The sequence below is a fragment of the Myxine glutinosa genome, chromosome 14, assembly GCF_964187855.1.
Source record: "Myxine glutinosa chromosome 14, kmMyxGlut1.1, whole genome shotgun sequence".
In the NCBI taxonomy this organism is placed as follows: Eukaryota; Metazoa; Chordata; class Myxini; order Myxiniformes; family Myxinidae; genus Myxine; species Myxine glutinosa.
In genome coordinates, this window is record NC_136274.1 from 21587566 (window position 1) to 21601536 (window position 13971).

General features: G+C 51.1%; 2 protein-coding genes across 3 annotated transcripts in view; both read left to right on the forward strand.

Moving 5' to 3' along the window:
• The window catches only part of LOC137439479 (gamma-sarcoglycan), a 434894-nt gene that overhangs the window by 121606 nt on the left and 299317 nt on the right, over nucleotides 1-13971 (forward strand). The window contains exon 1 of one of the 2 annotated variants that reach the window (XM_068135254.2): nucleotides 6364-6465. The exons of the other annotated variant lie outside the window; for it this stretch is intronic. The gene's annotated coding sequence lies outside the window, so the exon portion shown is untranslated. Of the gene's footprint in view, nucleotides 1-6363; nucleotides 6466-13971 lie in introns of those variants that run through there. 2 annotated transcript variants of the gene reach the window in all.
• CHM (CHM Rab escort protein) overlaps nucleotides 1-13971 on the forward strand; it is a 1037168-nt gene that overhangs the window by 40335 nt on the left and 982862 nt on the right. The window lies entirely within an intron of this gene.

Here is a 13971-nt window from a genome sequence, read left to right on the forward strand (position 1 = left end):
GACCTCGGCGACACGTGACCATCGGTCCGAATGGACCACATGCTGTCGCTACTGGGGGACAAAGCACTGGATTTTTTATTCCGGGCGCTCTTTTTACGCCAGCTACCGGCCCAGGTACGCCTCGCGTTGGCCGGTTCCAAAATAAAGGAACCCCGCGCGCTGGCCGTCGAGGCCGACAAGTTTTTCGCGGCGTGTGACACGCGGGCGAGTTTCGGTGCGGCCGTCGCGGATCCCGGGGCTGATGCTGATGCACCACACCTCGTGGAACTCGAGGCTGATGCACACCTCGTGGCCGCCGCCACGCCCCGCCCAGCACCACCGCGAAAGCTGCGGCCTCCGCCACACCCGCCACAAGCCTAGTGCCATTTCCACGCCAGGTTCGGCCACAAGGCAAAGAAGTGTTGCCCGCCGTGCTCGTTCGGCAAGTCGGGAAACGCCCGGGCCGACGATCGATAACGGCTTTGAGCGTCGGCCTTTCCGGCAGCCTTCTTTTTATAACGGACACCTTGTCCGGGCGCCGCTTCCTATGCGACACAGGTGCACAGGTGAGCGTTATCCCTGCCTCTGCGTCCGACAAGCGAACCGCGGGCCGGGGCCCCGCTTTGCTTGCAGCCAATGGAACACCCATACGCACGTTCGGGAAGCGCTGCATCTCCCTGCGGTTCGGATGGCAACGCTTCAAGTGGTCGTTCGTAACCGCCGGAGTGCCCATGGCACTGCTCGGTGCGGACATCCTCTGTGCAAACGGGTTGTTGGTAGACGTGAAGAACAGACGCCTCGTCCAGGCCGAAACGTTCAGCTCGCTTGCTTGCGCACTGAGCAGCTCGTTGAGCGGCTCACTGAGCGGCTCACCGAGCGGCTCGCCAAGCGGCTTGCTGAGCGGTTCGGTCCCGGTGAGGTTGGTTTGTATGCTTCCGGCAGCGGATGAGTTCACCCGCCTCCTTGCCAGTTTCCCGTCCCTCACGCGGCCCACCTTCTCGGCGGTGGCCGTGAAGCATGGTGTGGAACATCACATACCCACCGTCGGCCCACCGGTCTACGCCCGGGCCCGCCGCCTCGAACCGACGAAGCTCGCGGTGGCGAGAGCGGAGTTCGCTACACTGGAGCGGCTGGGCATCGTGCGGCGCTCCAAGAGTGCTTGGGCGTCGCTGCTACACATCGTGCCGAAGCCTGGCGGGGGATGGCGGCCGTGCGGGGACTACCGCCGCCTCAACGATGCCACCACCCCTGACCGTTACCCGGTCCCCCACATCCAAGACTTTTCCGCCCGGTTGGCGAAAATGTCCTGCTTCTCTAAGGTGGACGTCATACGCGGCTACCACCAGGTCCCCGTCAGGCCGGAGGACATCCCGAAGACGGCCGTCATTATGCCATTCGGCCTCTTTGAGTTCCTTCGGATGCCCTTCGGTTTGAAGAATGCGGCTCAGGCGTTCCAACGTCTGATGGACAGTGTCTTGCGCGACCTGGATTTCGTCTGTCTACCTGGACGACATCCTCGTCGCAAGCGCGTCCCGTGAAGAGCACCTCCGCCGTCTCCGCGCGCTCTTCGAACGCCTGGGCCAGCATGGCCTGATCGTGAACCCCGCCAAGTGCCGGTTCAGCGTCGCCGAGATCGACTTTTTGGGGCACCGCGTCACCGGGCACGGGGCCATCCCCTTACCAGCAAAGGTGGAGGCGGTCAAGGGGTTTCCGCGCCCCCGCACGATCAGGGGGCTCCAGGAGTTCCTTTGCATGGTGAACTTTTACCATCGGTTCCTGCCCCGCATCGCCCAGCTCCTGCGCCCCCTGCACGAGGCCCTCCGGGGGAAGCCGGGCAAAGGTGACGTTGTTTGGACCGAGCAGATGGACGCGGCATTCGCGAGCGCGAAGCTCACCTTGGTTAATGCCACCATGCTCGCGCACCCGGCGCCCGATGCACCGATCGCCCTCACCACCGACGCGTCGGACTACGCGGTGGGCGCGGTGCACGAGCAATGGGTGCGTGGAGCTTGGCAACCGCTGGCGTTTTTCAGCCGGCAGCTTCGCCAGCACGAACGCCGGTACAGTACCTTCGACCGCGAGTTGCTCGGGCTCCACCTGGCGGTCAGGCACTTTCACCATCTGCTCGAGGGCCGTTCCTTTAACGGCCTTTGTCGACCACAAGTCCCTGGTCTTCGCGATGGCCAAGGTCGCCGAGCCATGGTCGGCCCGGCAGCAGCGTCACCTCTCGGCCGTGTCCGGGTACACAACGGACATCCGGCACGTCGCGGGGAAGGACAACCCGGTGGCGGATTGCCTTTCCCGGTTCCGTCGCCCATGCGGTCCACCTCGGCATCGACTATGCCCGGATGGCGGCGGACCAGACCACCGACCCCGACCACCGACCCCGACATCCAGGCCTTGCGGACCACCGTCACGGGCCTCCGCGTCACCGAGGTGCCGTTCGACGGCGCGGGCACCGCCCTCTTGTGCGACGTCTCCCTTGGGCGGCCTCGCCCCATCGTGCCCGCGGGCTGGCAGCGCCGGGTTTTTGACGCCATCCACGGACTGTCCCACCCGGGCACGAAGGCCTCCCAGAGGCTAGTCGCCAACAAGTTCGTCTGGCATGGCCTCCGGAACGTCGTCCGCGATTGGACCAGGACGTGCCTCGCGTGCCAGCGCGCGAAGGTGCACCGCCACACCCAGGCCCCGTTGGCCCCGTTTACGGTGCCCGAACGTCGGTTCGACCACGTTCACGTGGACTTGGTGGGACCTCTGCCCCCCTCGCGGGGTTTCACCCACGTCCTCACCATGGTGGACCGCACCACCCGGTGGCCGGAGGCCGTGCCTTTGGCGGCGACGACGGCGGCAGACGTCGCGCAGGCGTTCATCGCCACCTGGGTCGCCCGGTTCGGCGCCTCCTCGGACATCTCGTCCGACCGCGGCCCCCAGTTCACCTCAGAGCTCTGGGGGGCGGTCGCGCGGGGGCTCGGTGTCCAGCTGCACCGTACCACGGCCTATCACCCCCAGGCCAACGGCCTGTGCGAGCGTTTCCACCGCTCCTGAAAGGCCGCGCTCCGGGCCACCCTCCGCGACGGCGGCTGGGTCGACAGGCTCCCCTGGGTCCTGCTGGGCCTCCGGACGGCGCCCAAGGACGACCTGCGCGCATCCGCGGCGGAGTTGGTCTTCGGACAACCGCTGCGGGTGCCGGGCGAGTTCCTCCCCGACTCCACGGCACCATGGTCCACGGCGCAGCAGCGCTCCGCGCTGCAGGAGACCGCCCAGAGGTACGCCCCGGTGCCAACGGCGCACCACGGGCGCCCGCCAACGCACGTCGCCCCGGAGCTTCGCACGGCGGAGTACGTGTTCGTCCGACACGACGCCCACCGGACACCGCTGCGGCCCCCGTATGACGGGCCCTTCCGCGTGCTGGAGACCGGGGCGAAGCACTTCACCCTGGACATCGGCGGTACTCCTGACCGCGTTTCCGTGGACCGCCTCAAACCGGCCCACCTCGACGTGGACCACCCCCCGCCAGTGGCTCAGCCCCCGCGTCGGGGCCGACCCCCGGCACCGCCCAACCCCGCCGGCGCGCCGCCCCCCGGCCCCGCACCCATCCCAGGAGCAGCCGGTGGCATCCCGGCATCCCAGACGCCGCCAGCCGCCAGAGGGCGCTTCGGCCGGGTCATCCGTTTGCCCCGCAAACTGACCCTTCAGGTGCGCAGGAATTCTGGGGGGGCGCGTGTGGCGGACACGATGGCTCGCTGGCGCGATGACATCATTCCGCGCACCAAGAGGGTGTCGGCCATGCCCGAGGGGTAGGCGTGGCCTCGGGATATACACGGGGCTCACAGCCCCGAGCACGGAGTGCTATAGTTTGATCCTTCGAATAAAGACGCTTTTGGTTACGTACGTTGTTGCTTCCTTTATTGGCAAGACAAGTCGTGCGCATAGCACCGCACTACAATCTATTTATTAATTTACACTACTCTTCAACCTCCTTTTTCCCCCTTTCTCTATTCCTTCTCTCTGTTTTCCTTTTTGTTTAATGATGAACTGGTCGTGCTGGGGAAGGCTCGTGTCGATCTGCGTCAACAGACAGGTAGAACAAGGGATGAAATCAACAGGACATTGATTGAGGTACGTTAGCCGCTGTGGGAAGCCAGTGCCTGGAAGCTGACGTTTTTTGCTCAAATGAGGGTAAATGTACAAAACATCAGCTTCTCACTTCCTTTTGATTTATCCTCTTTCCCTTTGTCTCTACCCCCCACTCCTATGTATGGATTTTTTTAGATTGCTCCAGAACTTGGGAGTATCGTCCAATATATTTGAATCCAGTGCTGTACTTTACATACATGTGTGCATAAAAGATGCGATGGTATTTCTCACAAAAACTGCCAAACCAAATCCTGCTTTTCCTTTCCACTTTCCACTCTTGTTTGTTGTTGCTCGTAGCAACGCATCCTTGCCATAATCCTGTATGATGTCGAGAGAGTGGTTCTATAACTGTCAACTGCAGCGTGAATTTAATATATCTTCATGACAACCTGAGTTTTCTTTCTTCGGGAGAGGATTCTGAGTATTGCTTACATGTGCTAGCAAGGAGTCAGCAGTCGCGCCGCAGAGCCAAAAAGCTGGAGGCGGTATGTGTTTGCAAGCAGAGCAGTAAATTGTCTGGTTATGTTTGTTCTGAAACAGGCCATATTGCAACTGACTAGAAAGGTGAGCAGGTGCTTGGTATCGAACTTGAGCCTAGGTCCAAATCCCAGCGGCAGGCCAGAGAAGCAGTAAAGCGCATGCAATCGTTTGGGGGCATAATCACTTCAGGTCAATGGAACACTTGGGAAGGCAGTGAGAATGAGCCAATGAAAATGACAAGCGGCAGGCAGGCCGATATTTTACTTGTACATGTTCGGGGCCAGGATTCAAAATTTGTCGATTAGGCAGGAGCCCAGAGGGAAGTGTTTGGCTCTCAATAAGGTCGAGTATTCTTTTGAGGAAAAAGTCTTTAGGACATGATTGCATGATGAGAGATGAGATGTGTCTCATATCACTTAGGCCTGCTTCCAACTTCTTGCCTCCCATTTTGCCTCGTTTTTTGAAGATGGGCTTCTTTGTGGCCATATGTCGCAGACTCGGCCACCTTTGCTGCTGAATTTCACATTCCACTATGTGAGGATTTCTCTCTTCCATGCTCTCGTCAACCTCGCAACCTCTTTGGATCCAGGTTTCTTGTACCCCAAATTTGACCAAAAGTGCCATCATTACCGCTTTTGCGACTGGCTTGCTCCTTGAATGGCTGCTGCATCTGCCTTCGGTGCATTTAGGCCTGAGACTTGCTGGGACCTAAAATGAGCTATCTCCAGTCCTAGGCCTCCAGTAAACTGCACCATGTGTGGTTCGGTTGCTTTTGCTATCAAATTGATGCGGCGACTGTATGTTACGAAACATTGATAACACGAGCATCAAGCAACTTTTTTTGTTATGTGTTGCCAGAAAGATTAATTTTTTTCTTAACTCTTGCCTGCTTTTGCATGTACATGAGTCGTGAATGTTATATTAGTTTACAGCCCTGAGGTGTTTCTGGTTGTTATATATTGAGGTATTCTTGTTCATAGAATGAATTACGTTAAGAAAAATGGAAAGTGGCTATGAAGGGTGTTTTGGGAGAATGAGAGGGAACCTTCATTGCTTACAAAGTGTGAGCCAAAAGCAGCGGCCTCGCTAGACTGGCTAGCACTGCTGGATAATGGATGTAGTGAGAAGAGGTTTTGTTTGTGAGTCTGAAGTTTTTCCCTCTATCAAAAGGTCTTGCTCAACGACTGTCGGGCTCGCATCGGTTGATCTTATGACGGTTTTCTCAAAATCCAAATTGCAGTCGTAAAATTTCATTTTCAGCATATATATGTTTGATCAGAGGGATGTTGTTTTGGCTGAGACTATTAACGGACATGTATGATTGAGAGGGGAGGTCTGGCAAGAAGGCAGAAGGAGAGATAAGTTCAGAATTCGAATGATGAGGTTAACATGAAATTCTTTCTGGACTCTGGAGGACCGAGAAGAGAGAAGATTGATAAATGAAGGGTGTTGATTGAGAGCAATTATTGTATAGAATGGAGCAGTCGTGCAGGCAAAGGATTGCGGATATCTGGAGGGTTTCTTACAGAGGGTAGGTAGGGGACATTGGAGATGTCACGGCGTCAATTAAAAATGAATTAAGAATTATTAGGTTCATTTGTATGGATGAGGGATGCATTTGGAATTGTCGAGATAAATTGAAATGGATGGGAAGTGGATGCAGGAAGTTCATTAGGATGGACGGAGTTTGAGGTTCGTACTTGGCTGCCAACTTTCTGGCATTCTTCGCATTCCCTCTTTCCCCTCCCTCTCGCTCGGCCTCCCTCCCTTTCCTCTCCCTCAGTCACTGACAAATACTTGCGCGTGTGAGTGAGAGGAAGAGGACGAGACGGGCAGTCAGAGACGAACCGGGAGAATCAATCCGTCAATGTAAGTTATTTACACAAACTTGGCCGCTGTCTTTGTGATTTTATACAAAGGTTCCGTGATGTTGAGAAATGAGGGATCCGAGGAGGAAGGAAAGTGCTGGTTAGACAACTGGCATGTTTTCAAAGTACAGCACCGACGTCTGCAAAATAGTAACTTTCGTACAGTATTTTGTTGTGCCAATCGCCGTCGTCCTTCACCGTTCCGCCTCATGCTATTTTGCCATTTTGCCTCTTAGTGGAATGAAAACTTCATGATGCGTTTCATTCCATGTCGCATTTCGTTAATGTTGTTGTACGTGTGTATTCTGTAAGTTTTTGTTGGCTTGCTTTGTTTTTTTCCATTTGCATTTATGTCCAGTCTCTCTCTCTCTCTCTCTCTCTCTCTCTCTCTCTCTCTCTCTCTCTCTCTCTCTCTCTCTCTCTATCTCTCTCTCTCTCTGTCTCTCTGTCTCTCTGTCTCTCTCCCTGTTTCCCTGTTTCCCTGTCTCTCTCTCTCACTGTCTCTCTCTCTCCCTGTCTCCCTGTCTCCCTGTCTCCCTGTCTCCCTGTCTCCCTGTCTCTCTCTCTCCCTGTCTTCCTCTCTCTCTCCCTGTCTCCCTGTCTCTCTCTCTCTCTCTCTGTCTCTCTGTCTCTCTGTCTCTCTCCCTATCTCCCTGTCTCTCTCTCTCTTCCCCTCTCCCACACCCCTCTCTCTTCTTTATCTCTGTCACTGAAGGTGGATGGAGGTTATGTATTCCCCCATTTGTTAGTTGGTTTGTGAGTATGATATTTCAAAAAGTTATGGACGGATTCTGATGAAATTTGATGGACAAATTTGTTGTGTGACGACGACTAATTTTACATCTTGGTGAAGATTCGAATACGGATTCGGATCCTAGAATTTTCAAAGTGATTTTTCAACATTGAAAAGGTCAAAAACGATATTTAGCATGATATCTCAAAAAGTTATGGACGGATTGAGACAAAACTTGGTGGATGAGTTGGGTAGGTGACGAAAACAAGCCAATTAGATTTTGGTTAAGGTCCGAATCCAGATCCCACCTACCAGTGGGATCCAAAACGTAAACTGTTCAGCCTGTTCAGCGAGTGCCGAGTATCGTTGTAGTTACACTCTGATATATCCATTCCCTTCCCTCCTTTACTCATTGCCTTGCTTACCCCACACTAGCATTTCCAAATTTGCTCTAATGTTCCTCGCTCTCTCTCTCTCTCGTAACAAGCTATTTCTGTCTGGCAGCTGCTACTGCCAAAGAGGGACTCCTCGATTTGTCTGTCTCCTCTTTTATTTTTTCGATGTTTACATATATCTGGCAAGTATCAGAATGCAGTCTTCAGTGGTAATGCTACGTCATCAAGGATGATTGATGTTTAATGCAGGTGAATGCACAGCATGATATTTTTGGATATTTTTGGCCAAAACAGGAGGAGAAGGAGGATAGGAGGAGGGAGCACTCAATCTAATTGATGACTTATTGTCAGGTGTTCCTCTTATACATCTATAAAGTGAGGTGTTAAAGTCAGGTAAGGCCAGGTGTTAAATGAAAGACTCATTGTCAGGTGTTAAACATAACAATACCGAGAAGTGTTCACTTCTGGCATATTCGGTAACTTGTTACAGACTCTTAGGTTTTTGTTGTCATTCACTTTACGTGCATGAAATTGGACGATGTCACCAATACTTTTTCCCATGCACATGCATAATGGAAGTGCAAGGAGCAGCGGTTGCTTCTAACCTTGGAAAGTCGACTGCATATTGTGATAGTCTAACTCGACAAAGCAGCTGTTATGGACATTATCTGAATTTGCATTTTGATATAGAAAGGAACGTTTATGCAGGAGTCCACTCGAGCCCTCATTATTATTATGTTATATTTTTTGGTGGGAAAGTGTGGTAGGGGTGGGGTGGATGAATCTGGTTGTGGTGGAGGAATACACATAGACCGACAACACTCTCCCATCAATGAGACCCTCCCACAGACATCACAATCATGACATGTATATTATTACCTATCAACACACAAGCTACTTACAAGTCTTGCCAACATCCCTGTACTCCTCTATCACCAATGCATCCAGGTACCTAGCTAATTCAAATTTAAACTTATCTACTGTTTCTGCTGCCGCTACCTTTCCAGGTTCACCATTGCATGCGTTAACTACTCTTTGGGTCTCATTATCTGCCATGATCTTTCTTGGGAAAACCACATTTCCATGCTGGCCTCCAAAGCCAGTCGCCATCTGGGCATCCTCCGTCGTGCGAAGTCCTTTTTTGGCACCTCTGAGCTCCTCACCACATACAAGGCTTTCATCAGCAGCTCAATGGAATACTGCTCTCCCCTCTGGGCTGGTGCTCCTGCCTCGCACCTAGCTCGGCTTCACGCGGTTGAAGCCAAAGCTTTTAGAATCATTGGTATCTCCCATGATGAAGCTGATTCTGAGGGCCTATCAATCGCTCACCGCAGGCAGGTTGGCGGTCTTTCTGTCATCCACCGACTCCTCGTTGGCCTTGCTCCTCCTGCTCTGTCTGTGTTGTGTCCCCCAATTATTCCTTCAGGACACATAAGATCTGCCAGCAACCCTCTTCTGGTGAAACTGACAAAATCAAGACTCTCCACTCACCTACACTCTTTTATTCCTCTTTTCTCCCACCTCTGGAACAAACTCCCACACTCTCTTCAATCCCTCTCCTCCCTCCAGGTGTTTAAAACAGCTGTTCACCACCATCTCTTATCTTCCCCCATCCAAAACCATAATCTTTTCTACCCTCGTTAATACACCCCAAAGCCACCTTTTTTAAATCATGTTTTCTTTCCTGAAAGTCCTCGTAGTGTCCATTTGTTTTATACCATGTATAGCCCCAGAATCAGTCGAGTAGCCCTCTGCTGAACCCTCTCTATGACAGTGATGTTCTTCTTCAGATGTGGTGACCAACACTGAATACAGTATTCCAGATGAGGCCTCAATAAATTCCTATACAATGTTAAAACCACCTCTTTTGATTTACAATTGATCCCATACAAATACAACCTAAAACCTTATATTATCTTTACCGAGAGCTGCCCGCCCCCTCTCTGTTCGCCCCTATCCCTCCCCTCATATCTAATAGCACCCCCAGATTCTTCTCCTGTGTGACACGCTCCAAGACTACCCCTTGCATCATGTAATTTGTATGTTCATTATTTTTACCCATATCCAGCACCTTATCCATATCATTATCCATTCGTACCATTTCACCCATATCCATATCCAGGAGACCTAAATGGATATGTGGGAAGGAGTATGGACGGTTTTGAGGGAGTTCATGGGGGTTACGGATATGGAGAAGGTGAAAGGATTTTGGAGTTTGCTGATGGAGCTGATTTGTTGATTTGTAATACTCAGTTCCAGAAAGAGGATAATAAGCTTGTTACATACACGTCAGGTGGGTCGACGACAACCGTTGACTACCTGCTGGTGCGTAGTCGAGATAGGGGGCACCTCCGGGACACAAAGGTGATCCCGGGGGAGGAGGCTGTTTCACAGCACCACTTGGTTGTCTGCGACATAAGGGTGAAAGGTGCGAGGAGAGCTCGGTGGGTGAAGTACCAACCGAAAATGAAGGTGTGGAGGTTGAAAGAGGTGACAGTGAGGGAGGCATTAAAAGAGAGGCTGAGTATGGTAGAGGATGATGTGGTTGAGCTTGAAAGTGGTTGGATGTCAATGAAAGATAGTCTGTTGGGAGCCGTTGGTTAGGTATGTGGATGGACAAAAGGACCACCGAGGCACTCGGAAACATGGTGGTGGGATGATGAAGTTGGAAAGAAGATTGACGAGAAGAAGAAGAAGTTCAAGGAGTGGCAGAAGGCGAAGGGTATGGGGGCAGAAAAGGCAGAGCATGTAAGTTATGAGGCAGCCAAGAAGGCTGCAAAGAAAGAGGTAGCAAAGGCGCAGGAGGCATGAAGGAAAATGTTCGGAGAACGCTTGGATATGGAATAGGGTCAGAGAGCGGTATTCAGGATTGCAAAGCAGATAGCGAAAGAGAGGTGTGATGTGATGGGGGTGAGTTGCTTGAAGGATGAAGTGGGACAAATCGTTGTGGACCCAGATGGAATTAAAGGAAGATGGAAGAGATATATGGAAATACTGTTGAATGCAGAGAATGAATGGGATGGCAACATAGAGAGTAACCCAGTTTTAGGACCAGCAGAGAAGATAACCGAGAAGGAAGTTGAGGAAGTGATAAAAGCAATGAAGAGTAGAAAAGCGGGAGGGCCGACGGGAGTTGTGGGAGATATGTTGAGGCAGCGGGAAATTGGGGTGTGAAGAGAATGACAGAGATCTGCAATCTGGTGGTGAAAGAAGGCTGCATTCCAGTGGATTGGGAACTGAGTACCATCGTCCCTCTATACAAGGGGAAAGGTGACCCTCTGGATTGTGGCTCGTATCGAGCGTTAAAGTTATTGGAGCATGGAATGAAGGTATTGGAAAGGGTGTTGGAGAGGGGGATAAGGAAGAAAATGAAGATTGACGAAATGCAGTTTGGATTTATGCCAGGAAGAGGAACGAAAGACGTGCTTTTTATTGTGAGGCAGTTGCAGGAGAAGTACATGGAGAAGAGGAAGAAGTTGTTTCTTGGGTTTGTTGATCTGGAGAAAGCATTCGATAGGGCTCCACGTGAAGTTATGACATGGGCATTGAGGAAGATAGGAGTGGAGGAATGGTTGATCAGAGCAGTGATGGAAATGTACAAAAGAGCGCGCACAGCTGTAAGGACGAAGGACGGGAACAGTGGTGAGTTTGAGTTGAAGGTGGGAGTGCATCAGGGGTCTGTACTAAGTCCACTACTATTTGTAGCTGTGATGGAGGTGCTGGCTCGGAACGTAAAGGAGGGTTTACCGTGGGAGTTGTTGTATGCAGATGATGTGGTGTTGATTACAGAAAGTATGGATGGACTGAAGGAGAAGATGAACAAGTGGAAGGAATGTATGGAGACAAAAGGTCTGAAGGTGAATATCGGAAAAACAAAGGTGATGGCAAGTGGTAAAGCATGTGGTGAGGTGGAAAGAACTGGGAAGTGGCCGTGTGCTGTGTGCAGGAAGGCTGTCGGAGCGAATTCCATTCAATGTACAATGTGCGCTGAATGGGTTCATCAAAAATGTAGTGGTTTGAGAGGGCCATTAACCAGTGTGGCAGCTATATTCAAGTGTAAGGTGTGCACAGAGGGAGCTGCAGATGGAGGAAATGTTGAGTTGGATCTTGGAGATGGCATGAAGCTGGAAGGTGTGAAAATATTTTGTTACCTAGGAGACATGCTGAATGGAGAAGGTGGATCAGACTTGGCAACGGTTGCTGGAGTGAGATGTGCATGGAAGAAGTTTCAGGAACTGAGTGGCGTGCTGACGAGGAGGGGAGTGTCTTTGAAGCTGAAGGGAAAGGTGTATGCTGCATGTGTGAGAAGTGTTATGATTTATGGGAGCGAGACATGGGTAATGAACATGGAGCAGCAACAAAGGGTGGAAATGCGAATGGTTCAGTGGATGTGTGGAGTATCGTTGAAAGAGAGGAAGGCAAATAATGAATTGCGAAAGATGATGTGAATAGAGCCTGTGATGGATGCTGTGAAGAGAAACAGGTTGAGATGGTTTGGTCATGTGTTGAGGAAAGATGAATGTGACTGGTTGAGAAGAGTGATGGAAATGAATGTAGAAGGAAGTAGAGGACGGGGAAGACCGAGAAAGACTTGGCTAAAGATGGTCGAAGAAGAAATGCGGGCAAGGGGGTTAACAAGGGGAGATGCAGAAAATATGGCAAAATGGAGAAGATTGTCATGGGGACCGCAAGGCTAACCCCCGCTCTTGCAGGGAAAATGGCCTTAAAATGCCTGTTGTGTTTTGTTGTATCCAGTACCTTACATTTCCTTATGTTATAAAGTACATCTGACCATCTTTTGCCCAATCTCTTAAAGTATCTAGACGTTGCTGAATCTCATAAGCCCCCTCCTCTGCTATTTACCTTACTTCCAAGCTTTGTGTTATCTGCAAATTTAGAAAGCCGACTCTTCACCCCACTGTCCCACTGTACAAATTGTTGATATAAATTTTTAATAATAATAGTCCTCTAGTACTGAGCCCTGAGGTACTGCACCACTTACATCCTCTCAGCCAGATATCCTCTCATTCCCAGCCACTTTTTATTTCCCATCACTAATCCAGTTATTTACTCTACCAGCCACTTTACAAGCCCTCGCCTTAGCTGACAACCTCCAGTGGTACCTTATCAAATACCTTCTGAAAGTCAAGATAACGACATTCAAATGCAGTGCTGCATGTCCCTCATTCATCCAATCAGAAACTGCTTCATAGAACATGACATTCCGTCATGAACATGACTGCCCGTCTCCGCTCATCCCTCTCCTCCACGGCTGCAGAAACCCTCATCCACGCCTTCATCACCTCCCGTCTGGACTACTGCAATAGCCTCCTCTATGGTTCACCCTCAAAAATCACCAATAAACTCCAATACATTCAGAACTCCGCTGCCCGTCTACTCACCCATTCCCGGACCCGTGACCACATCACCCCCGTCCTTTACAAGCTTCACTGGCTCCCCATCCCCCAGAGAATCCAGTACAAAATCCTCCTCTTGACATACAAAGCCCTCCATAACCTGGCCCCATCCTACCTGGCTGACCTCCTCTCCAGACACACTCCCACCCGCAACCTCCGCTCTGCTGGTACCAACCTCCTGACCCCCTCCATCCGGACCAAATTCAGATCCTGGGGGGACAGGGCCTTCTCCATCGCTGCTCCCACCCTCTGGAACTCACTACCTCACACCATCAGAGACTCCTCCTCACTCACCACATTCAAAACATCACTAAAGACCCACCTGTTCAACACTGCATTCAACATTCAACCCACAGCATTTAACCCCTGACTATCTCTTCTCCTTCTCCCTCCTTTTGCTTTAAATATTTCCCTATTGATTCTTGTCTTTTTGCAATTGTTGTTTTCATGTATTGTTATGCATTATGTTTGCCACTCTGTCAAAGCGCCTTTGGGCTTCTGGAAAAGCGCTATACAAAATAAATGAATTATTATTATTATTATTCCTTTCGTAATTTTGGGCTGACTACCTTTAATTAGTTTGTATTTATTTAATTTATGGTTTCCCCTCCTCCATCCAAGACCTAATTAACATCCAACATCTTCCCCAAAATTGAGTGTTAAACTAACAGGTCTATAGTTCCACAAATTATTCTCTGGATCCTTTCTTAAATAAAGTTGTTACATTAGCTCTTCTCACATCATCTTGTACCTGGCCTGACTCCAATAAGCTATTCAATATGTCTGTTAACATCACGGTCGTCTGTTCTGCCACCTCGCTCAATACCCTTGGGTGCTTATTATCTGGCCCACTTTTCACTGGCTTCTTTACTTCCTCCACACCTACCTGGATCTCCACTAAAGGTCTTTGCTTATCTCCTTGATATACTGTATATAGTCTCAGCTATCGGTAAATCCCCTGA